The sequence below is a fragment of the Balaenoptera physalus genome (genome assembly GCF_965194825.1).
Source record: "Balaenoptera physalus genome assembly, chromosome: 3".
Lineage (NCBI taxonomy): Eukaryota > Metazoa > Chordata > Mammalia > Artiodactyla > Balaenopteridae > Balaenoptera > Balaenoptera physalus.
Window position 1 is genome coordinate 134,639,156 of NC_138890.1, and position 24,055 is coordinate 134,663,210.

Genomic DNA, 24,055 nt, shown 5'->3' on the forward strand with positions numbered 1-24,055 from the left:
ACCCACTAGGTGCAGACAACAAAAACAACGGGAACTACGAACCTGCAGCCTGAGAAAAGGAGACCCCAAGCACAGTAAGCTAAGCAAAATGAGAAGACAGAGAAACACACAGCAGACGAAGGAGCAAGGTAAAAACCCACCAGACCGAGCAAATGAAGAGGAAATAGGCAGTCTATCTGAAAAAGAATTCACAGTAATAATAGTAAAGATGATCCAAAATCTTGGAAATAGAATGGAGAAAATACAAGAAACGTTTAACAAGGACCAAGAAGAACTAAAGAGCAAACAAACAATGATGAACAACACAATAAATGAAATTTAAAATTCTCTAGAAGGAATCAATAGCAGAATAACTGAGGCAGAAGAACAGATAAGTGACCTGGAAGATAAAATAGTGGAAATAACTACCACAGAGCAGAATAAAGAAAAAAGAATGAAAAGAACTGAGGACAGTCTCAGAGACCTCTGGGACAACATTAAATGCATGAACATTCGAATTATAGGGGTCCAGAAGAAGAAGAGAAAAGAAAGGGACTGAGAAAATATTTGAAGGGATTATAGTTGAAAACTTCCTTAATATGGGAAAGGAAATAGTCAATCAAGGCCAGGAAGCACAGAGAGTCCCATACAGGATAAAACCAAGGAGGAACACTCCAAGACACATATTAATCAAACTATCAGAAATTAAATACAAAGAAAAAATATTACAAGCAGCAAGGGAAAAGCAACAAATAACATACAAGGGAATCCCCATAAGGTTAACAGCTGATCTTTCAGCAGAAACTCTGCAAGCCAGAAGGGAGTGGCAGGACATATTTAAAGTGATGAAAGGGAAAAACGTATAATCAAGATTACTCTACCAAGCAAGGATCTCATTCAGATTCGACAGAGAAATTAAAACCTTTACAGACAAGCAAAAGTTAAGAGAATTCAGCACCACCAAACCAGCTTTACAACAAATGCTAAAGGAACTTCTCTAGGCAGGAAACACAAGAGAAGGGAAAGACCTACAATAACAAACCCAAAACAATTAAGAAAATGGTAATAGGAACATACATATCGATAATTACCTTAAACATAAATGGAATAAATGCTCAAACCAAAAGACATAGACTGGCTGAATGGACACAAAAACAAGACCCATATATATGCTGTCTACAAGAGACCCACTTCAGACTTGGGACACATACAGACTGAAAGTGAGGGGATGGAAAAAGATGTTCCATGTAAATGGAAATAAAAAAAAGCTGGAGTAGCAATTCTCATATCGGACAAAAGAGACTTTAAAATAGAGACTATTACAAGAGACAAAGAAGGACACTATATAATGATCAAGGGATCAATCCAAGAGCAAGATATAGCAATTGTAAATATTTATGCACCCAACATAGGAGCACCTCAATACATAAGGCAAATGCTAACAGTCATAAAAGAGGAAATTGACAGTAACACAATAATAGTAGGGGACTTTAACACCCCACTTTCACCAATGGACAGATCATCCAAAATGAAAATAAATAAGGAAACACAAGCTTTAAATGACACATTAAACAAGATGGACTTAATTGATATTTGTAGGACATTCCATCCAAAAACAACAGAATAAACTTTCTTCTCAAGTGCTCATGGAACATTCTCCAGGATACAATAGCAAAGATCACTAAACTAAAAGCTGGTTCTTTGAGAAGATAAGCCAAATTGATAAACCTTTAGCCAGACTCATCAAGAAAAAGAGGGAGAAAACTCAATTCAACAGAATTAGAAATGAAAAAGGAGAAGTAACAACGGACACTGCAGAAATACAAAGGATCATGAGAGATTACAACAAGCAACTCTATGCCAATAAAATGGACAACCCGGAAGAAATGGACAAATTCTTAGAAAAGCACAACCTTCCCAGACTGAACCAGGAAAAAATAGAAAATGTAAACAGATCAATCACAAGCACTGAAATTGAGACTGTGATTAAAAATCTTTCAACAAGCAGAGCCCAGGACCAGACGGATTCACAAGAGAATTCTACCAAACATTTAGAGAAGAGCTAACACCTATCCTTCTCAAACTCTTCCAAAACATAGCAGAGGGAGGAACACTCCCAAACTCATTCTACAAGGCCACCATCACCCTGATACCAAAACCAGACAAAGATGTCACAAAGAAAGAAAACTACAGGTCAATATCACTGATGAACACAGATGGAAAAATCCTCAACAAAATGCTAGCAAACAGAATCCAACAGCACATTAAAAGGATCATACACCATGATCAAGTGGGGTTTATTCCAGAAATGCAAGGATTCTTCAATATATGCAAATCAATCAATATGATAAACCATATTAACAAACTGAAGAATAAAAACCATATGATAATCTCAATAGATGCTGAAGAAGCTTTCAACAAAATTCAACACCCATTTATGATAAAAACTCTCCAGAAAGTGGGAAAAGAGGGAACTTATCTCAACATAATAAAGGCCATATATGACAAACCCACAGCCAACATCATTCTCAGTGGTGAAAAACTGAAACCATTTCCACTAAGATCAGGAACAAGACAAGGTTGCCCACTCTCACCACTATCATTAAACATAGTTTTGGAAGTTTTAGCCACAGCAATCAGAGAAGAGAAAGAAATAAAAGGAATACAAATTGGAAAAGAAGAAGTAAAACTGTCACTGTTTGCAGATGACATGATACTATACACAGAGAATCCTAAAGATGCCACCAGAAAACTACTAGAGCTAATCAATGAATGTGGTAAAGTAGCAGGATACAAAATTAATGCACAGAAATGTCTTGCATTCCTATACACTAATGATGAGAAATCTGAAAGAGAAATTAAAGAAACACTCCCATTTACCATTGCAACAAAAAGAATAAAATACCTAGGAATAAACATACCTAAGGAGACAAAAGACCTGTATGCAGAAAACTATAAGACCCTGATGAAAGAAATTAAGGATGATACAAACAGATGGAGAGATATACCATGTTCTTGGATTGGAAGAATCAACATTGTGAAAATGACTATACCACCCAAAGCAATCTACAGATTCAGTGTAATCCCTATTAAATTACCAATGGCATTCTTCACAGAATTAGAACAAAAAATTTCACAATTTGTATGAAAACACAAAAGACCCCGAATAGCCAAAGCAATCTTGAGAAAGAAAAATGGAGCTGGAGGAATCAGGCTCCCTGTCTTCAGACTATACTACAAAGCTACAGTAATCAAGACAGTATGGTACTGGAACAAAAACAGAAATAGAGATCAATGGAACAGGATAGAAAGCCCAGAGATAATCCCATGCACATATGGTCACCTTATTTTTGATCAAGGAGGCAAGAATATATAATGGAGAAAAGACAGGCTCTTCAATAAGTTGTGCTGGGAAAGCTGGACAGCTACATTTAAAAGAATGAAATTAGAGCACTCCCTAACACCATACACAAAAATAAACTCAAAATGGATTAAAGACCTAAATGTAAGGCCAGGCACTATAAAACTCTTAGAGGAAAACATAGGCAGAACACTCTATGACATAAATCACAGCAAGATCCTTTTTGACCCACCTCCTGGAGAAATGGGAATAAAAACAAAAATAAACCAATGGGACCTAATGAAACTTTAAAGCTTTTGCACAGCAAAGGAAACCATAAACAAGATGAAAAGACAACCTTCAGAATGGGAGAAAATATTTTCAAACAAAGCAACTGACAAAGGATTAATCTCCAAAATATACAAGCAGCTCATGCAGATCAATATCAGTAAAGCAAAAACCCCAATCCAATAATGGGCAGAAGACCTAAATAAACATTTCTCCAAAGAAGATATACAGATTGCCAACAAACACATGAAAGGATGCTCAACATCACTAATCACTAGAGAAATGCAAATCAAAACTACAATGAGATATCACCTCACACCAGTCAGAATGGCCATCATCAAAAAAATCTAGAAACAATAAATGCTGGAGAGGGTGTGGAGAAAAGGTAATCCTCTTGCACTGCGGGTGGGAATGTAAATTGATACAGCCACTATGGAGAACAGTATGGAGGTTCCTTAAAAAACTAAAAATAGAACTACCATACGACCCAGCAATCCCACTACTGGGCATATACCCTGAGAAAACCATAATTCAAAAAGAGTCATGTACCAAAATGTTCATTGCAGCTCTATTTACAATAGCCAGGACATGGAAGCAACCTAAGTGTCCATCAACATATGAATAGTTAAAGAAGATGTGGCACATATATACAATGGAATCTTAGCCATAAAAAGAAATGAAATTGAGTTATTTGTAGTGAGGTGGATGGACCTAGAATCTGTCATACAGACTGAAGTAAGAAAGAGTGAAACAAATACCATATACACATATATATGGAATCTAAAAATAAAAATAAAAATGGTTCTGAAGAACCTAGGGGCAGGACAGGAATAAAGACATAGACATAGAGAATGGACTTGAGGACACAGGGAGGGGGAAGGGTAAGCTGAGACGAAGTGAGAGAGTGACACTGATATATATACACTACCAAATGTCAAAGAGATAGCCAGTGGGAAGCAGCACATAGCACAGGGAGATCATCTCGGTGCTTTGTGACCACCTAGAGGTGTGGGGTAGGGAGGGTGGGAGGGAGACGTGAGAGGGAGGGGATATGTGGATATATGTATATGTATAGTTAATTCACTTTGTTATACAGCAGCAACTAACACAACAATGTAAAGTAATTATACTCCAATAAAGATGTTAAAAAATAAATAAATAAAAATAAAAATGCAAAAAAAAGTACAGCATATACACATGGAAAAATAATTATTAGAGCACGAATAATTTTTAAAAATCTTTCATAGTTCCATGAATTACAAACAATTATTGTAACAGCTTTTTTTCTATGCAGAAATTTTATGTATTTTGTATTATAAATCATATATATAATATTATACTGTATTATAAATTATCACACATTCTATAAACAATTTACATAAAAAATAAAGGAGAAACTAACATTTCCTAGAGTCTCAACCCACAACAGATGATAATATTATCTACTATATATCAAGATTATATATATTATATAAAACATAAAGTAATTGATATATACAATATCTATATTGATATATACTGTCTAATATATATCTACTACATATTATTTATTATATATAAATCACTTGATATTTTTACCAAATGGCTTATACTATATATTCTGTTCTGTAATTTGCTTTCTTTCACATAACAATATATCTAGACATCTTTCAAAGTCCAGATGTAAGTATCAACTCCATTTTTAAAATGACTATATAGTATCCCATTGCATGGGATGTACCATAGTATTGTTTCTAATCTCTACTGAGAAAGATTTGTTGTTCCTAGTTTTTTGATATTGTAAACAATGGAGTAGACATCCTTGTATGTTTATCTTTGCACATCTATTTGGGAAATGGAATTGTTGGATCAAGGGACATTGTGCATATATTTTAAAGTAAAATAATAATTACATTATATATAATTATATCCTTCACTTCCACTAAAGATTATATCATTTCATGATCTCACATTAACTTTGTAAGTATCAATTCAATGCAAAATGTCTCACCCAGTGAATTCATACTTCTAAGCCATATGAATACTGTATACATGAGACACTTACCCCTCACTGTTTTTAACTACTAATGCTAGTGGCTGGCTTTAACCACATCCTGTGTGGGACTCAGTGTGGCTATAAAACATGTCTTATTTGAGGCAAACAAATACATAAGCAATTTTTAAAATTTTCTTTATATCTGTAAAGATAGGAAAAGACACAAAAAGTCACATTCCATAATTTTACTAAGGGAATAAGCCAATGTTTCAAAGATGAAAAAATATTTCTTGATAGCACATCTAAGCCACCTAAGATTTTAGTGAAAAGTCTAAAAAATAGTCATTTTTTAAATCCATCCTGTATATACTACTTTACATCTGCTAATACTTCAATAAAATATTTTTAAAAATAGTCATGTCAGAGCGAGAGAATGCTTCTAGCTAAAATGCTTCTTTAGCTGTTAACCTAGGAAACCACAGTGTTTCCTGATCATAATGTTTGCTGCCCTGGTTTCTCATCCCCTGGTTTATGCATACATTGTTCCTGGCTGACAGGTGTCAGATAGTTTCAAACCACGGTAGTTAATAAACACAATACTTAAAATGCAGACGAATGAGCCTGTTCAAACCCATGTCTCCAAGCTGCATTAAATCACACCTCTATCAAGAGCCTGATTCCCAGAAACATGAAGTGTATCAGACCGTGTAATTCTGGAAACTTTTATTAATCTGCTCTTTGTAAAGCACTGTCCATAATCCAGGATTTTTAAAAATGAGTAAATGGAACACTTTTTTCAAATAAAATTTTATATAGAAACCTAATATTTAAAACATTAAAGAAAACTGCTCAGGTCCAAGCCAGATCCAGGCTCACAGCCCCACTTCTCCAGCTCTCTCCTTTCCCCAGGACTGTGGTCCTTGAGGTACATCCTCAGACAGCAGTTGGGTGTAAAATAAGCAAGAAATAAAACAAAATAATAGATGAGATATTGATAAGGAGAAGGGCCAAATCTGCAAAAACGAATTCTCTTTTTTCCCAAGAAACAAATATTCATTGAATGAATTTTTTAAAATTAATTTTTGGCCACACCCTGTAGCACATGAACTTCCCACAACCAGGAATGGAACCCATGCCCCCTGCATTGGAAGCACAGAGTCTTAACCGCTGGACCACCAGGGAAATCCTATTGAATGAATTTATAACTAATTCTGTTGACCTTAACACACACATTAGGCTCACACAAACATCTGAATTAATACATGCACACATATTCTGATAGACACTCTAACATACAATAAACATTTTGTGACATTGTTATAATTTTCTAACCAGATTCTTTCTCCCCTTCTTTCTTAAAAATAGAGCTCCATTTTCCCCCCTCAGGGAAGTGGTACATTTAGTTAATAATACTACTTTCCCAGATCCTTTGTAGCTAAGGTGGCAATATGACCCAGTTCTGGCCAACAGATATTAGTAGAATCTAACAGAGCATTTTAGAATCTAGTAGAACATCTGTGAACACTTTGTGAAAGGGATAGATGTATCTGGCTCGCACCTTAACTTGAATATAATCAAGAAGGGGTCCAACCTTTTTCTGAAAGGGGGATAAACTGACAAGCTTCAATAAGAGTACACAATTTCCTATGCGGTTTTCAGCAAATGTTCTGCTTTCTTTATTAGGTTTACTTTAACTAAATTTTCTAGCACTGCCAATCATATTGCCATTTCATATATGCTGTTGTACTTAGCATCATATTTCAAGTTTCTAACAAATTTGAAATGAACACAATCTAATATAATTCTGATTTAATACTCCATTTAGGCTTTCTTGAGTTATTAATTCTTTTAAGGTTCAGAAGAATCTTATATAATTTTGTCTTCCTTATTGTACTAAAAGTTCTTCTTACATAAAAACACATAGGTAGACATAATTTTTAAAACCCCAAATCTTGAATTCAAGTATAATCAGAGGTCATTTATTATCTTAACACCTGGTATTTGACTAATATTAGCCCCGCTAAACCATTCCCTGTCCTATTTTTTGGAATCTCCTTTCTTTTAATTGAAGTATAGCTGGTCTACAATATTATGTTAGTTTCAGGTGTGCTACACAGGGATTTGACATTTGCATATATTATGAAATGATCACCACGATAAATCTAGGAACCATCTGTCCCCATACAAAGCTATTACAATATTATTGGTCATACTCCTTATGCTGTATACTTCATCACTGTGGCTTATATATTTTATAACTGGAGGTTTGTACCTCTTAATCTCCTTCACCTATTTGTCCCACACACACCCCTCCCCTCTGGCAACCACCAGTTCTCTATCTATGAGTCTTTTCATTTTGTTTTATTTGTTTGTTTGTTTTGTTATTTAGATTCCACATATGGTATTTGTCTTTGTCTGACTTTTTAAAAAATATATTTATTTATTTATTTATTTGGCTGCACTGGGTCTTAGTTGCAGCACACTGGATCTTCGTTGCCATGTGTGGGATCTTTGTTGCAGCATGTGGGATCTTTTAGTTGTGGCATGTGAACTCTTAGTTGTGGCATGTGAGATCTAGTTCCCTGACCAGGGACTTATTTCAGTTAGCATAATATCCTCTAGATCCATCCATGGTGTGGCAAATGGAAATATTTCATTTTTTAATGGCTGAGTAATATTCCATTGTATATATATACCACATTTTCTTTATCCATTCATCTCTCAATGGACATTCAGGTTGCTTCTGTATCTTGGCTGTTTTAAATAATGTTGCAATGACATTGGTATATATAACTTTTAGAATTAGTGGGGTTTTTTTCCTTTGGGTAAATACCCAGACGTGAGATTGCTGGATCATGTGGCAGTTCTACTTTTAATTTTTTGAGGAACCTTCATACTGTGCCATAGTGGCTATAACAATTTACAATCCTACCAAGAGTGCATGAGGATCCTCTTTTCTCTACATCCACATCAACACTTCTTTGTTGCCTTTTGATAACAGCCATTCTGACAGGTGTGAAACAGTATCTCATTGTGGTTTTGATTTGCATTCCCCTAGTGATTAGTGATGTTGAGCATCTTTTCACATGTCTGTTGGCCCTCTGTATGTTTTCTTTGAAAAAATGTTTATTCAGGTCCTCTGCCCATTTTCTAATTGGATTGTTTGTTTTTTTGATGTTGAGTTTTATTAGTTCTTGGTATCATTTTGATATTAACCCCTTATCTGATGTGTCCTTTGCAAATATCTTTTCCCATTCAGTAGGCTGCTTTCTCATTTTGTTGATAGTTTTCCTTTGCTGTGCCAAAAGATTTTTAATTTGATGTTATGCCATTTGCTTATTTTTGCTTTTGTTTCCCTTGCCTAAGGCGACAGATCCAAAAACATTGCCAAGACTGGTGTCAAACAGCATACTGCCTGTTTTCTTCTAGGCGTTTCATTGTTTCAGGTCTTACATTTAAGTCTTTAATCCATTTTGAGCTTATTTTTGTATATGATGTGTATATATTGAGTCTTTTGCATGTAGCTGTCCACTTTTCCCAGCACCATTTGTTGAAGAGGCTGTCTTTTTCCCATTGTATAGTCTTACCTCCTTTGTTGTAGATTAATTGACCATATAAACACGGGTTTATTTCTGGGCTCTCTGTTCTGTTCCATTGACCCATGTGTCTGTTTTTGTGTCAGTACCATACTGTTTTGATTACTGTAGCTTTGTAATATAACTTGAAATAGGGACATGTGATACCTCCAGCTTTGTTCTTTCTCAAGATCATTTTGCCATTTGGGGTCTTTTGTATTTCCATATGAATTTTATAATTATTTGTTCTAGTTCTGTGAAAAATGTCATTGGTATTTTGATAGGGATTGTATTGAATCTGTAGATTGCGTTGGGTAGTATGTTCATTTTAACAATATTAATTTTTCCAATCTATGAGCATGATGTATTTTTCCATTTATTTGTATCCTCTTCAATTTCTTTCATAAATGTCTTATAGTTTTCTGAGTACAGGTCTTTTACCTCCTTGGTTAGGTTTAGTCCTAAGTATTTTATTCTTTTTGATGCAATTGTAAATGGGATTGTTTTCTTATTTTACCTTTCTGATAGCTCTTTGTTAGTGTATAGAAATGCAACAAATTTCTGCATATTAATTTTGTATGCTGCAACTTTACTGAATTCATTTATTAATTCTAATAGTTTTTTGGTGGCATCTTTAGGATTTTCTATGTATAGTATCATGTCATCTGCAAACAGTGAAAGTTTTACTTCTTTCCAATTTGGGTTCCTTTATTTCTTTTTCTTCTCTTATTGCTGTGGCTAGGACTTCTAATACTATGTTGAATAAAAGTGGTGAGAGTGTGCATGCTTGTCTTGTTCCTGATCTTAGAGGGAATGCTTTCAGCTTTTCACCATTGAGAATGATGTCAGCTGTGGGTTTGTCATATATGGCCTTAATTATGTTGAGGTATGTTCCCTCTATACCCACTTTGTGGAGAGTTTTTATCATAAATCAATGATGAATTTTATCAAAAGCTTTTGCTGCATCTACTGAGATGATTATATGATTTTACTACTTTTGTCTTTTAACCTTCCTACTAGCTTTATAAGGGGTTGGTTGATCTACCATCTTTACCATATATCTGCCTTTACCATTGAGATTTTTTCCTTTCATAATTTTCTTTTTTGTAGTTGTGGTCTTTTCTTTTCTCCTTAGAGAAGTCCCTTTAACATTTTTTTGTAAAGCCAGTTTGGTGGTGCTGAACTCTTTTAGCTTTTGTTTGTCTGTAAAACTTTTTATCTCTGCATGATACCTTGCCAGGTAGAGCATTATTGCTTCTTCTTCTTTTTTTAATATAACTTTATTTATTTATCTATTTTTGGCTGTATGGGGTCTTTGATGCTGCACACGGGCTTTCTCTAGTTGCAGTGAACAGGTCTACTCTTTGTTGAAGTGCACAGGCTCTCATTGTGGTGGCTTCTCTTGTTGCAGAACATGGGCTCTAGGTTCATGGGCTTCAGTAGTTGTGGCACGCAGGCTCAGTAGCTGTGGCTTGTGGGCTCTAGAATGCAGGCTCAGCAATTGTGGCACATGGGCTTAGTTGATCCAATGCATGTGGGATCTTCCGGTACCAGGGCTTGAACTCGTGTCCCCTGCATTGGCAGGCAGATTCTTAACAACTGCACCACTAGGGAAGTCCTTGTTTTTTTTTTGTTGTTGTTGTCTTGTGTTTTGGTTTTCTTTTTCCTTTCATCACTTTAAATATATTGTGTCACTCCCTTCTGGCCTGCAAAATTTCTGCTGAAAAGTAAGATCATAGTCTAGGGAATTCCCTGGCAGTCCAGTGGACAAAATATCAGTTGCTTGTTACATTAGATTTCTACCACAGTTTTGTAACTGAAAGTCTAGTGTTACTGGGAAAACAATTAAGATTTAGGAGAAAGCAGACGTATTGAGATTAATGGGTTAATTTTTCACTGTAAGTTGGTACATTTAATATTTTTATTTATTAAAATTCCATGAAATCAAAATTTCTATGTAACTAGTCTCACTCAATAACTAGGACATATAATTTTTTAAATCAAAAATTAAAGTGTTGATGTACAATATTATGTTAGTTTCAGATCTACTATATATTAACTTGACATTTGCATACATTATGAGATGATCACCATGATGAGTCTAGTGACTATCTGTCCCCATACAGAGTTATTTAAAGGTTAAAAATACTGGACTTCCCTGGTGGCGCAGTAGTTAAGAATCCACCTGCCAATGCAGGGGACACGGGTTCAAGCCCTGGTCCAGGAAGATCCCACATGCTGAGGAGCAGCTAAGCCTGTGTACCACAACTACTAAGTCCACGTGCCACAGCTACTGAAGCCCGCACGCCTAGAGCCCGTGCTCTGCAACAAGAGAAGTCACCGCAGTGAGAAGCCTGTGCACTGCAACAAAGAGTAGCCCCTGCTCGCCGCAACTAGAGAAAGCCGCTGCACAGCAACAAAGACCCAACACAGACAAAAAAAATAAACACTAATTGTCTTTGTTTTGGGGGTATTGAATTATTGTTGATTTTTTCATCTTTTTTTCTTTTTCATGATCCATATATTTCTAAAAGAATGAGCATTCAGGGACCTCCCTGGTGGCGCAGTGGTTAAGAATCCACCTGCCAATGCAGGGGACATGGGTTCGAGCCCTGGTCCAGGAAGATCCCACATGACGCAGAGCAGCTAAGCCCGTGTGCCACAGCTACTGAGCCTGTGCTCTAGAGCCCGCGAGCCACAACTACTGAAGTCGGTGTGCCTAGAGCCCATGCTCCACAACAAGAGAAGCCACCGCAATGAGAAGCCCGCGCACCATGTCGAAGAGTAGCCCCTGCTCTCCACAACTAGAGAAAGTCCGCGCACAGCAACAAAGACCCAATGCAGCCAAAAATAAATAAATAAATAAATAAATATATTTGAAAAGAATGAGCATTCATCTTTTTCTAAGTTGAAAAAGAAAACAAAGTTAAAATTAAAATATAAACGAAGGGTTTGTTTGCTTCTTTTTCTTTTTAGAAAGAACATCGATAATGCTAACCATAAAGGGGGAAATTGACACATTGGTCTGGATTGTATTAAAATTAAGAATTTCTGCTCCTCAAAAGACAACCAATATATCCAACTGCAAAGTACTTCCCAGATCCAGTTCCAATGTGTGTGTGTGTGTGTGTGTGTGTGTGTGTGTAGGCTTCCCATACGAACAACCAATTCTTGGATGCCCGCAGGTTGTTTGAGAATTCAAAGCAATTCTGACACTATCTACCTGGAGGTAGAATCAGATTCCACAGGTAAAGGGCTCAGTCCCACAAGACCACCCTCTGCTTTAGACACCCAGGTTACCTGTGCTTCTGACCAACTGGCTGCACAAATGGAAGGTTCCGATGACCCCCTGCAACTCAGGGTGCCAATTGCAAGTCCAGGTTGTTTGTTACCTGTACTTCTGACCAACTGGCTAAGAATCAGAGATTCCCATACCCCCTCCTTTGTTTCGATTAATTGGCTAGAATAGCTCACGAACTCAGAGAAACATTTTACTTACTGGATTATCAGTTTATTATAAAAGGATATGATAAAGGATACAGATGCACAGGACAAGGGATGGGCAAAGGGCCAAGAGCTTCCATGCCCTCTCCACAGGGACCACTCTCCCCAAATCTCCACATGTTCACCAAACCAGAAGCTCTCCAAAGCCTGTTCTTGTGAGTTTTTATGAAAGCTTTATTACATAGGCATGATTGATTAAATAATTGATTATTGGCAATTGATTCAACCTCCAGTGCTCTAATAGGCCCTCTGCACAACAAGTTGCTTATATGGCTTATATGTCTATAGCACTTGCAGCTAAGTATGCATAGCATTTGTTCTCTATTTTCCCCTTTAAACAAATCTTCTGTGGTAGGCAGAATCATGCTTCCCCTCCAAAGGTATCCATGTCCTAATTACCAGAACCTGTAAATACGTAATTTTATATGACAAAAGAGACTTTCCAGGTGTAATTAAATTAAGAACTTTGAGGAGATTATCCTGGGATATCTGGGTGAGCCCAAACTAAAATCACAGGTGTCCTTGAAACTGGAGAACTTCGTCCAGATGTGGTCAGAAGGAGATATGACGATTGAAGATGTTCAGAGAGGTGCAATGTTGCTGGCTGTGGGGATGCGGGAGACCATGAGCCAAGGAATATGGGCAGCCTTTAGAAGCTGGAGAAGGCAAAGAAATGGATTCTCCCCTAGAGCCTCCAGAAAGGAGCACAGTCCTGCCAACACTTTGATTTTAGCCCAGCGAGACACGTTAGAATCCTGCCCTATAGAACTGTAAGATAATATATGTGTGTTGTTTTTAGCCACTAGTTTGTGGCAATTTTTAATAGCAGCGATAGAAAACTAATACACCTTCCTTCTCCTGATTGTTGGAAATGCATTTTTTAAGAAATATGTCATGCTTTCACCCCTTATGAGCCGCCACTATCAGCAGCAGCAATAATGATCCTAGAATGTCAGAAGTTTGGCAAGACTGGGAGTTCTTAACTGTATTGCATCAAAACAGATATGCAAGGAGTAAAGGGCACAGAGGGTTTATTTACAGTTCGACCTCTTCACTGTCCTTGGAGGCTCTGTCATGAAAAGAAGGGCTATTTCTGCAAGGTACAGAGATCAGGGAAATGCTCCTACATATACCTGCCCTTGGTGTAACAACAAAAATAACTTCATAAATAGGGAAATCATTCAAGTAAACACATGGCATGCCAGTGATTCTAAAAACCCACTCACACATCTGAGAGCTGGTTATACCTCCCTGACCTGGGGCCAAGAAGATGATCTTTCCAAGGTCCCCAACAATAAGAGAATAATGTAACAAGCAGAGAACTCCGTTGTTATTAACAAGCCAGCAAAATAATAACTTGAGAGTGTGCCAGTCAATGGCAACCTACTCTCTCTACCCATATTCTCTGATAGGACTTTTGATTTTTTTCCCAGTTGTTTTGAAAGTGTTATGTAAATACAGCTTTAAGAGAGGTTTCTTAAATTCTGGAATTTAAGAATTTAGGAATTCTGGAACCACCATTAGAGCTAATATTTGATACATGACATTGACACATCATAGTTTCTGGATACTTGCTAATTTGGGTTGAAAATTGTTTGGCCTTATCTTGTAAAGTTGAACATATGCACACCTGTGTTAGTTTCCTATGGATGCTGTAGCAAATCACCACAAACTTGATGGCTTAAAACAACAGAAATTTATTCTCTCACAGTTATGGAACCAGAAGTCCAAAATCAGTTTCACTGGACTGATTCAAGCTGTTGACAGGGAATTTTGCCTTCTTCTCTTCTGTCTGGAATCAAATCTCCTTTTGCCTCCCACTTATAAGGACACTTGTGATTGCATTTAGAGCCCACCTGGATGATCTAGGATAATTTCCAGATCTCAGGGTCCTTCACTTAATCACATCTGCAAAGACTCTTTTTCCATGTAAGTTAACAAGATCTTTGGGGGCCATTGTCAGCCTACCACAATACCCTAGCAATTCCACTCCTATTAAATGCTCTAGAGATACTCCTGCCAAAGTGCACTAAGAAACATATACAAGACTGTTCATACGTGTATTTTTCGAAGTGCATTTTAAAAGTCCAAAGGAAACCACCCAGATGTTTGTTGATAGGTGAATGGAGTAATAATGAGTGGCATATTCACCTAAAGAGAAATTTATCCATTAGTGACAATGACTGATCTGTAGCAACAGGAAGCATGAATAAGCAGTAGAAACAATGGTGAGTGAAAAAGCAAATCCTCACTTACTAATGTACATGATATGATACTGTTTTTATAGAGCCCAAAACATGTAAAATATTAACCAGGGACAAATATGTGGTAAAGTCATGATTTTCTTTTAAATAAAGGCAATGATAAAGACAAAATTTAGAATGTAGTAACCTCTGGGTTAGTGGCGGTAGAAAATGGAGCAGGCTGGGGGTTTGGGATTGGGAAGGAACACTCAGGTAACGTCAACAATATTGGAGACGCTTTAGCTCTTACGTTGGGTAGTGAGCCCTAAGGTGTTTATTTTCTTATGCTTTACAATTTACACACATTACAAATATTCCTTTATATGTATCAAATATTTTTAAAAACCCTAAGGTAATGGACCTAGAGGGTAGTATGCTAAGTGAAATAAGTCAGACAGAGAAAGACAAATACCATATGATTTCACTTACATGTGGAATGTAAAAAAACCCAAAACCCAGAAAAACCCAACCAACCAAACCAAACCAACCCGAAACAGACTCATAGATACAGAGAACAAACTGGTGGTTGCCAGAGGGGAGGAGGGAGGGAAGTGGGCAATATAGGTGAAGGAGAGTAAGAGGTAAAAACTTCCCGTTATAAAATAAACAGGTCACGAGGATATAATGTATAGCATAGGGAATATAGTCGATAATACTGTAATAACTTTGTATGGGGACAGATGATTACTAGACTTATCATGATGATCATTTCATAATGTATTTAAATGTCAAATCACAGAATTGTATACCTGAAACTAACATTGTATGTCAATTATACTTCAATACAAAGCCAAAACCAAAACAAACAAACAAACAAAACCCTCAAAAAATCCACCATGGTAATTAGTGGCATTGTGTTAGGCATTTTTTGAAGCTAGGTATATAGACTCAAGCTGGTTACAGAAAACAGAGGGACTTGTCACAAGGATTCATATGGATAAGAACTGGGAAGCCTCTGGGATTTGAAGCAGCTGAAGTATTGACTTCGATCTCCTCCGTTCTTGTATGCAAAGGGGAAGAGTCTGGTGCAGCAAGGCTGGTTCAGCTATAAACAGGTTATCTAACAAATTCTTAACTTGCTGCTAGCTTCATATTTGAGAGCAGTGTTTCCTCCCTAAATATAACAATCACACAGAGTGATTAAAAAAATTACCAGATTTAACAAATCAGAATTTCCAAGACCCCAGATAATCTGCATATTTAATAAGCATAGCAGGTGATTCTCATTATCAGGGAAACCTGGGAAATTTTTGGAGCATTGCTTCTCAAACTTTAATGTGCACAGGAGTCACTTGGGATCTTTCTGAAATGCAGATTTTGATTCAGTAGGTCCACGGTGGAATCTGAGTGTGCCTTTCTGAGAAGCCTCAGGTAATGCAGACACTGCCAGTTGAGGGCACTATTTGAGCAGCAAGTTTCTAGAGCTCAGTATAGTGTCACAGACCCCTTTTGAAAATCTGGGGGCTTCCCTGGTGGCGCAGTGGTTAAGAATCCGCCTGCCAATGCAGGGGACACGAGTTCGAGCCCTGGTCCGGGAAGATCCCACATGCCGCGGAGCAACTAGGCCCGTGCACCACAACTACTGAGCCTGCGCTCTAGAGCCCGCGAGCCACAGCTACTGAGCCCTCATGCCACAATTACTGAAGCCCGCACACCTAGAGCCCGTGCTCCGCAACAAGAGAAGCCACCGCAATGAGAAGCCCGCGCACCGCAACGAAGAGTAGCCCCCGCTCGCCGCAACTAGAGAAAGCCCACACGCAGCACCGAAGACCCAAAGCAGCCAAAAATAAAATAAATAAATTAAAAAAAAAAAAAGAAAATCTGGGAAGAGCTATCTATAGATCCATTTCTCAGCAAAATTTCACATATAGAATTTAACATACAATTGCAAAGGGTTTGGAGCGCCCCTGGACACTGTCCTCAGGCCAAGGTTAATGGGATACACCATCAACCTGGTTCTGATGAAATGACAGGAGTCTTTGAATAATAACATCCAACATCTATTGAGCACCTACTATATGCCTTGGCACTATGCTAAGAGTTCTAGACGTATCATCTCATTTAATCCTCACGACAAACCTATGAGGAAGGTACTGTTGTTATCATTCTCATCTTACAAATAAGGAACTGGTGCATAGACAGTTTTAAGTAATTTGCTCATGTGTATTCAGTGAGCCTGATTCCTGAGCCCAGGTGTTGAATTACTACGTTGTACTGCAGTCTTAGTGCATAGCAATTACTTTGAAGAAAGTAATTTATTTTATTAAAATCTGTCTGGAGAGTGAAAATGTGGACTGACTAGACCCGAGGTTTTCAAATTCTGATGGGCATCAGAATCTCCTGGGGCATTTGTTAAACATGATAAAACAATGCTTGAGTTCCATCCTAGCATAGAATCTCTGGGGATGGGGAAGGGAATTTGTGTATTTAACCAATGCCCCAGATGATTCTAATGTGTAAAGTTTGAGTATCATTGCCATAGATTTTACAAAGGGCAGTGTGTTAAAAATCCAAAGGTAAGCTGAAATTCGTTATGTGAGAAACTCTGAAAGGGAAGGTGGCTCTGAGGGTTAGGAAGTTCCTAGAAATGCTTTTCTGACTCTGATCTTAATGAGGAAGAAAAGCAGGGGAAATTTCCTTTGCAGTCCAATCAGGAGTATTCCATAATACAGTCACTTAGAAGGGGACAGATCCACTTTTTTTTGTTTGTTTATGACATTTATTACTGGGGTTGTTTACAGAAAATAATCTCTTTTCCACTATTAAAAAAAATTTTTTTTATTGAAGTATAGTTGATTTACAATGTTGTGTTAGTTTTGGGTATACAGCAAAGTGATATCTATCTATCTATCTATATATCTTGTTGGTTATCTATTTTATACATAGTAATGTGTATCTGTTAATCCCAAACTCCTAGTTTATCCCTTCCCCCCTGTCCCCTTTGGTAACCATGAGTTTGTTTTCTATGCCTGTGGGTTTATTTCTGTTTTGTATATAAGTTCATTTGTATCCTTTTTTCTTTTAGATTCCACATATAAGCGGTATCGTATATTTGTCTTTCTCTGGTTTACTTCACTTAATATGATAATCTCCACTGTTAATTTAGACATAAGAATAGGTTTGTCTCATGTGACCTCCTTTTAGAACTTTTATTTTAAATACCATAAAACCGTCTATATCTGGGAAAATACTAGTATTAATTTTTTTTTTTAATGTGAGGAGGGAGGAAAGATTCACTTTTTAAAGTACAGTTGACCCTTGAACAACGAGGGTTTGAACTGCTCGGGTCCCCTTATACTCGTTTTTTTCCACTAAATGCATACTATAGCACTGCCTGATCCCCATTCGGTAGAATGCATGGATGTTGAACCTAGGATACGGAGGGTCAACAGTAAAGTTATTCTCGGATTTTCAGCTGAGGATCAGCTCCCCTAACCCCCAAATTGTTCAAGGGTCAACTGTAGCTCACATTATCGAGGACACAAAAATATACTTATAAAGTGGTGTCATGAGCCTGTAAGAAGAGCGGAGCGAAAATTAACCCTACTCCTCACCTCTGCCCCCAGACAAGCTTAAATTTGGGGGGAAAAAGCTAGAATGACAACAGAAAGCGTGGGGGGCATAGCTTGACTCTCTCCTAGACTGTTGTTTATTTTTTGTTTTCTGTTCATTTGTTTATTCAAGCAATTTAACAACAACAACAAAAAAACTGCATGTGACTTCATTGGGCCAAGTACAGCTCTAGGAGCTGGGGATACAGAGGTGAAGAAGGCTTACTCCCTTTGCTTTAAGGAGGTGAGTTAACCAGTTATATCAATACAGGGATGAGGTTTAACAAAGCACAAACTGGGGGTTGTGAACAGAAAAGAAATTAAAAGATGAGAGAAGGGAGAATTTTAGTATGATTTCTAAAACAGCTGAAGAAGGTGGAGTCTGATTAAAGACTAGTAACTGGATGGCAATCCTACTCAAGATTTTTTTTTAAAGAAAAATATATACGATGTCTTTAAGGCTATAGATATTTTATAGGCAATTAACTTCTCTACCTCTGGTGATATACTATTTTAAGAGATGGTTAAAGGAATAATTTGTGAGCATCCTAGAGAAAGGAAGTGGTGATAACCTGAGACCAGAATAACTCAGCGAGACCAGCCCCATTTCTTTGGTAGATTAGGGAACCAAGGTAAATTTGCGTTTGAGTGGGTGGTAGGGAAGCAGAAATAATAGATGTGGATTCACAGAAATCTTTGTTTTTGAAAAAATATGTATTGTGTGTCTGCCTAGATCAGACATTTGCAAGGCAATTGCACCTACATTTTTATATTTGATTATCACAATAAGCCGATTAAGGAAATATTGTCTTCCTAAAAAAACAAACAGAAAACTCAGGCCCTCCAAGCTTGACACTGAAGGAGAGTCTTAGTGGAAGAATATCTTGGTGGAGCTGGTTTGTCCACCTACAAGGCCTCCAGCTCTGATCCTAGGGATTCACCTCCTTTTACGGAGGTGAATTACTCTCGCAAGTACTTTCCTCACATTTGTAGACTGGCTCAATTATAATAGAAGACTTTCCCCTTAATACTCTGCAACAAAGCTGAAAAAGGGCTGGAAGCCATAAACAAGATTTTAGGAACCACAGAAGATAACAAAATGGAAATAAACACAGAAAAGGACTTGAAATTAAATATGGTTTACAAAATAAGGTTTATTCATCTTGAATTTACAGCCCACTGCAGAGATTATGACTTCCTCTCACTACTAGATTACTTGTTTTAAACGACTGTTTTAAGCATGTCGCTATGTATTTTCAGTGATGTATTTTTACCTCCAGACACACTTTAAAGCTACAAAGCGCTATAACCTACCTTCTAGAACCTTATCTTCTACTAGTCCTCAATGTGAGCTCCTTGTCTCACAGCCTTTCCTACTCAAAGACCCCAGAATATGTCACTTGTTTTGCCTCTATGCTCAAACCATTCTTCAACATCCATTCTAGATACGAAAATTGTTTTATTCAGGGCTTTGTGGTTTCAAGGAAACCAGAAATTCAATTAAATTAGCTCAGGTAAAAGGCTTTCTTAGAGTAGTATGATATGTGATTTCTCAGAAATAGTAATCAAAGTACTCTTGAGCCTTGTATCAGTTGTGAATATTTGAGACGTAAGCAATTTTTTTCCCTCACATTAGAAGAAATCTGGAGGTAGCCAAGTTGCTGGTTGTTTTAGTAGCTCAAGATTAAAAAGACCAGTGATGTTCCTCTTCTTGACCATTCCCTCATGATCACAAGGTGGCTGCTGTAACTCTAAATATCATGTCCATGTTCAAGGAAGGTAGGAAGCGGAGGGAAGCAAAACCAGCCTTTTCCTTTGGTCAGGAAAGTAAAAACTTTCACAGAAATCTGCCAGTAGACTTCTGCTTACATTACATTTACAATAACTCTGTCACATAGCTGCTTATAAAGGAAGTGAAATGACAAGCCACATATTGGAAGGAAAAATTTACACCACCAAGAATTGCTACTGAGAATATAAAAAGAAATTCTATAGTTTGATAAAAATAAGATAAACAACCTAATAGAAAAACAGGCAAAAATGTAAATAGGCAATTGACAGAAGAGGAAACGTTTTTGGTGAATAAATTTAGGAAGAGATGCCCAACCACATTAGTGATCAGGGAAATGCAAATTAAGTCTATGTTGAAATATAGACTATATCTATTAAATTACCCCAAATTAAGAAATCTCAAAATATTAAGTGTTGATGTAAATGTGGAGTCTTATCTACCACTGGTGGGGGTGGAGTAAAATGGTATAACCGCTTAGCAATCCAATCTGGGATTTTTCAGTGAAGTTGGACTTTTGCATACCCAATGATGCAGCAGTTCCACAGCTAGCGATTCCACACAGGACACATGTACATGAATGTTCACAGCAGCATTATTTGTAATAGCAAGAATGGAAATAACCCAGATGGTCATTGTCAGAAGAATGAATGATACATTTATATGATACACCTGCAATGATTGCAGCAACATGAATGGGTGTAAGAAATGAGTGAAAAAAATCAAGGGCAGAAAACTACATATATGGCATAATGTTTTTAAAAGATAAAATGCAAGAAGGCTAAACAATATATATTTTCAGAGATACATACACGTGTGGTCATGTGTTTTTGAAAAAACAAAGCAAGAAAAAGATAAACACAAAATTCAGCATAGTGGTTACTTTTCCTGAAGCAGGGAACAAGAAAGGGATTGAACACACAAGTAGATTCAATGATACCACAATGCTCTAGGTATTAAGTTGAGTAGTGGATTCCCAGTTGTCTATTATTATGCTTCATAACTTACTTATATGTTATATATATATTTATGTATCAAATGTTACATAATAAAAAACTTTAATAAGGTAATAAATAGCTTTGACAATAAGTACAAAAAGGATTATATCATATTGTGACATTTTTTTGGGGGGGGAGACACATGTACTAGGGAACCAAACACTTACATTTTTAATTGTTTTAGTTTCACAATGTTTTTTGAGTATAATAAACACTATATTTGCTTCAGTCCAGGTGGGGAGAAAGGACATAAGCACATACAAACACAAATGCTCTAAAGGAATTTATTCTTATTACTGTGCAGAAACTTTATAAAATAAAAAGAAGTAAAAGCACTGTTGGAACAGAGAGATGGAGACGTACCAATAACACTATGTTAAAGAACAGTGCCAGTAGAGGAGTGGGGACAGAAGTGAGACTACACAAGTATTTAGGGAGAAATTAAAAGGGAGGTTGTAGATTACAGTCTCCTTTTCAAAATGCTTAGTAATAAAAGAAGAGAGGAAATTAGTTTCTCTCTTCTTCAGAGATTCTTCAGGACTATTCTTCCCAAGCCCACTCTATTTTGCTTTTGTATTTGATGGCTCTATTACAGAGACAAAAATACAGACCCCAGGACAAACTTTGCTAGGCATTTAAGAAAATCTCTAAGGTTTCATGTCCTATCCAGGGACACACTAGTACCTACCCCCAAGGGGGTGTTAATGGTGTCACTATATAATCAGTGTTTCCTTTTTATTATTTTTACCATCATTTCAAGGTTATTTAACTCATTCTCAATTCTAGTGATCACACTAGAACCCAATCATGATAATAAACCAAAACAAATAAACAACACTCTCTCCAAAAACTAACAAAACCCCCCACCTCAAAGCAAAATGACATTTCTTAATCATTCTCTCAACTGAAGACTTACTGCTTATAATCTGCACATAGCACAGATCCCGTTTAAAATCACAGGGCATGACAATGCATTTTAATGGACTTTGCTTTGTTGATCTTTTTTTTTTTTTTTTTTGGCCATGTTCATTGACTTGTGGGATCTTAGTTCCTCAACCAGGGATCAAACCCAGACCCTTGGCAGTAAAAGCACGGACTCCGGGCTTCCCTGGTGGCGCAGTGGTTGAGAATCTGCCTGCCAATGCAGGGGACACGGGTTCGAGCCCTGGTCTGGGAAGATCCCACATGCCGAGGAGCAACTGGGCCCGTGAGCCACAATTACTGAGCCTGCGCGTCTGGAGCCTGTGATCCGCAACAAGAGAGGCCGCGATAGTCAGAGGCCCGCGCAGCACGATGAAGAGTGGCCCCCGCTTGCCACAACTAGAGAAAGCCCTCGCACAGAAACGAAGACCCAACACAGCCATAAATAAATAAAAATAAATAAATAAATTTATAAAAAAAAAAAAAAAAAAAAAAAAGCACGGAGTCCTAACCACTGGACCGCCAGGGAATTAATTTCCTGTTGATCTATTTTTAAAGCTGTTATTTGTAACTCCTCCAAAGGGAAAACATTTCTTAATATATTAACTGTCTTCTTTACTAGCTTCTCACCTAAGAAAATGGCTGTTGGTGTGGGAGAGATAGGAAAGAACAATGTAACTCTCACCTTCTTGTGAAGTCTCCAGAGCTCCCAGGTGAACACCCCGTCCCCTTGCTTGCCTCCTGTACACCAACACACTTCTATCACGATATTCAGCTAACACATGCCAAACACTTACATACCACAAGTAAGTTCAATTCACTGTGGCCTTGCAATTTGGGGTCCCTGTAACTCTGGAAGTAAGGGAAGTCAGAGAATAAACAATGGCACATCTTTCTCAGGTATAAAGTGTTTAATGGTTTCAGAAGATATTTAGACAAAAGGTGAAATCCAATGTTCACATTCCTTTTAAAGAAAAACATGCTTCTTCAAATACATTTTTTTGCTTGTTGGGGGATCACTTGGGGCAAGATATTCAGATTCCCTGAGGGTGATAGTATCTCTCCACTGATTTTATGACTGTTTTGCAGGCAAAGTCAGAAGTACTAGGTAACAGGTTTCAATTTGTCTCACATCTTATGAATGAGGAGAGATACCAATGGTTAACATCTGTAGAGGGTTTAAGCTTTTAGAAAACACTTTCATGTGTATTTTTTCTGGGCTTTATCACTTCTTGACTAGAACACAGAGCAGGGATTATCAACATCCCAATTTTACAGGTTAGGAAACTGAGATTACTAAATTTTGCTAGGGTCCTCCTGGAATCAGGGGTGAGAGGAATAAAGAAAACTCATTCTGACACTTGTTAAAGTGGTGAGGAAGACTTTATTCCAAACTATTGCAATAGGGGGTCATAACTTGCAACAGGAGAAAGCAATTGTGCTCAACTCCGAAAACAGCAAAGACATCTGGGAGTTTATCACAGCCAACAGACAAGCAGAGTGAGCGGGTTAGTGGCTGGAAAATTAAGAGAAGACATTAAGGGTAGGGGGATTCCTGCTTAAAGGCAGGCCAAGGACTTATATATTAAAGGACTTATGTATAAAGGAATTTGATCACATATGAAAAGTAACCAGATACCAAGGGTACAGGGATGACTTAGAATTCACGCTAATACGGGGCTCTGCCCTACCAGATTCGAAAGCCTCAATGGAGGCCCAGGCGAGTAGAGGGCTCAGAGGAGCCTGGCTAAAGTTTGGACAGGGAGAGAGTCTTTGTCACTGACTACCCCGTTCCTCTTTATTACCCAATCCCCATGAGGAGAGCTGGCAGGCAGCGGGGTCGAGGGTCCAGCTCTCCCCACGAGTCAGCAATAACCGGCGGCCAGGGTTGC